Below are 2,653 nucleotides of genomic sequence, written 5' to 3'. Positions count from 1 at the left end.
TATGAAGGAGAGCCAAGGAGTGGTCCTTGTTCATCCAGCCCGCATGATAGCTGGTGACAGGGCTCTGGGGGACTGGGAAGCGTGATCCTGCGACTGTAGGGTTCAGACGGTGAGCCCCAGAAGAAAGTCAGAGTGACCAGGCATTCATGCCTTCGTTCATTCACTCATTGAGCACCAACTTTGTGCAAAGAGCCAGGGTCAGCCAGCCGAGAAGAGCCGGATTGCTTCTTTCTGTTTGTTTTCTTACCTGTGCATTTTAGACAGCTGGGACAGCTACACACTGCTGGGCATAGAGACATGTCGATGGAGGGATAGGTGAGTTCTGGACCTGAAGGTGTTACTAACCAAGTGCGCGGTCTTAGTTGATCTTCTCTTCATCTTCATGGAACTCCGGTTGAGAAAATGCATGAAATAAGCCTCAGACAGGAAAGGGAGGGAAGGAGGGACACAGAATGGGGAGTAACTGAGAGTTTTAACTATGCCCCCCTTGACTTTAGGGCAACTTATTCTTCAGGAAGGTATTTAGACTCCCCCAGGATTTCTGGATCTGAGATTCTTTCCTTGGGCTTTAAGTAGTAGTTTGTCAGCTTTAGGGTTTTGCATCCCTAAAAGACCCTCCCTTCAATTGTCAACATTTAATTTTTCTAAATAAGTCTTTAAGTAAACACTGTCTATTATCATCGCCTTTCATAAAAAGATAGGGCATATTGATTCCTCGAACTAGGAGGGACAGCATCTCAAAAGAAATGGTTTATGGACTTCCCTGGTGGGAAGGCGGTTAAAAATCTGCCTGTTTATGCAGAGGACACAAATTCCATCCCTGGTCCAAGAAGATTCCACCTTCTGTGGGGCAACTAAGCCAGTGAGCCCCAACTACAGAGCAACTAAGCCCGTGAGCCCCAACTGCAGAGCCTGCTCATCTAGAGCCTGTGCTCCACAAGAGAAGCCAGCACACCGCAACTGGAGAGTAGACCCTGTTCGCTGCAACTAGCGAAAGCCCGTGCAAAGCAAGGAAGACTCAATGCAACCAAAAATTTAAAAAATGAAATGATTTATTCTTTCCTTCTGGGTCAGTCTTTTGTTCAGCCAGTATCAGTGAGTGCTTGCTCCATGCCAGTGTTTGATGTGCTATAATACAGGGCTTCTGCCCTTAAGGAGTCATCTGGGTAGGTGGACATGCCTGCTAAGTTGCTTCAGTCATGTCTGGCTCTGTGTGACCCTATGGACTGTAGCCCACCAAGTTCCTCTCTCCACGGGATTCTCCAGCCAAGAATACTGGAGCAGGTTGCCGTGCCCTCCTCCAGGGGATCTTCCTGACCCAGGGTGGAATCTGCGTCTCTTCTGTTTAGCCTGTATTGGCAGGCAGGTTCTTTACCGCTGGTGTCACCTGGAAAGCCCTGGGTAGGTGGGGAGATAAACATGAAGCAAGGACTTGGAATTAAAGGTGAAATTTCCAGTGTAGTAAATGCTACCGCAAGGAGATGCCTGAGGCTGCCAGAGTGTATAATAATGGGGGTGGGGTGACCTCACTCAAAGATAGAGAGGAGCATCCCAGGCTGAGAGACAGCATGTGCCCAGTCCCCGGGGGCGGAAGGAAGGTCCTGAGGTGACCACTCAGGGCTTACAGGTCACGGAAGGGCTGACCTTGTTCCGAGGGCTGTAGGAAGCCTGCTGGGTGGTGGTGCAGTCAGGCCAGCACCGGGACCAGCCTCAGCAGAAGGGGGTTGGCGGGTCTCAGTGAACCAGATGCACAAGTGGGCAGAGTACTGTGGGCAGTAGTCCCCAGGGAGATGCTGATGGCTTGCGTCCTGCTGGCTGCGGTGAGGGGACCTGCAGAAGAGTGGACAGACTGAGAGGCATCTCAAAGGAAAAACTGATGGGATGCTGAGCCTGGTTTGGATGCAGGATGAAGAAGGAGGAGGTTGCTGGTCTTCTGATTCCCACCACTGGATGGAGATAGGCAAGCTCTCGTTTTAGTTATTTTTTGGCCACACTGTGCAGCATATGGGATCTCAGTTCCCCAGCCAGAAATCGAACCCACGCCCCCTGCATTGGAAGTGCACAGTCTTAACCACTGGACCACCAGCGAGGTCCCTGGGCAAGCTTTCTGAGGGTGGAGACCTGGAGAAGTAGGTTCTGGAAGGAAGATACTGAGATATGCCCTGTTTGGAACATAACGAGTTCAAGGTGCCTTTGAGCCATCCAAGGGGAGGTGTCAAAAAGGCAGGTGGCTGTGGGCTGAAGTTCAAACCCGAGGCCTGTCTTTTCACTTGACTCACCTTCTCTGTTTGGCTGTGATGGGGCCATCTCCTGAGGGAGAAGTCAGTGGCCTGAGTGGAAGCCTTACTTTTTCTTCATGCCCTTTTGTCCTCTTTAAGCTGCGTAGCACTGTGCGTGTATTACATATTCAAAAATCAATAAAACAAAAAAAGCAAAATTATCTAATAATTTCGCATTTGAGAAAATATATTGCATTATGGAAACTTGACCATGGATCACAGGTTTTGAGGCCTGAACTGCTGAGGACGACTTTAAAATCCCTTCTACCTCTCACTGAATGTTACTGCAATTTTTCTTTATGGGTCTACTAGATGTGAGCAATGCTGAATAACATCGTATTCCACAGACTTTGAAAGCCTGCAAAATAAATGTT

General features: G+C 49.2%; 1 long non-coding RNA gene across 1 annotated transcript; it reads right to left on the bottom strand.

Moving 5' to 3' along the window:
* Nucleotides 1-862: 862 nt before the first annotated feature.
* LOC138985434 (uncharacterized) lies at nucleotides 863-2,367 on the bottom strand. The gene is made up of 3 exons (XR_011462491.1): nucleotides 2,280-2,367; nucleotides 1,645-1,830; nucleotides 863-1,397 (listed from the first exon to the last, which is right to left on the bottom strand). It is a non-coding gene; the product is annotated as an uncharacterized lncRNA (long non-coding RNA).
* Nucleotides 2,368-2,653: the final 286 nt, after the last annotated feature.

Source organism: Bos mutus, chromosome 24 (genome assembly GCF_027580195.1).
Source record: "Bos mutus isolate GX-2022 chromosome 24, NWIPB_WYAK_1.1, whole genome shotgun sequence".
Lineage (NCBI taxonomy): Eukaryota > Metazoa > Chordata > Mammalia > Artiodactyla > Bovidae > Bos > Bos mutus.
This window is presented reverse-complemented; position numbering and strand designations above follow the sequence as displayed.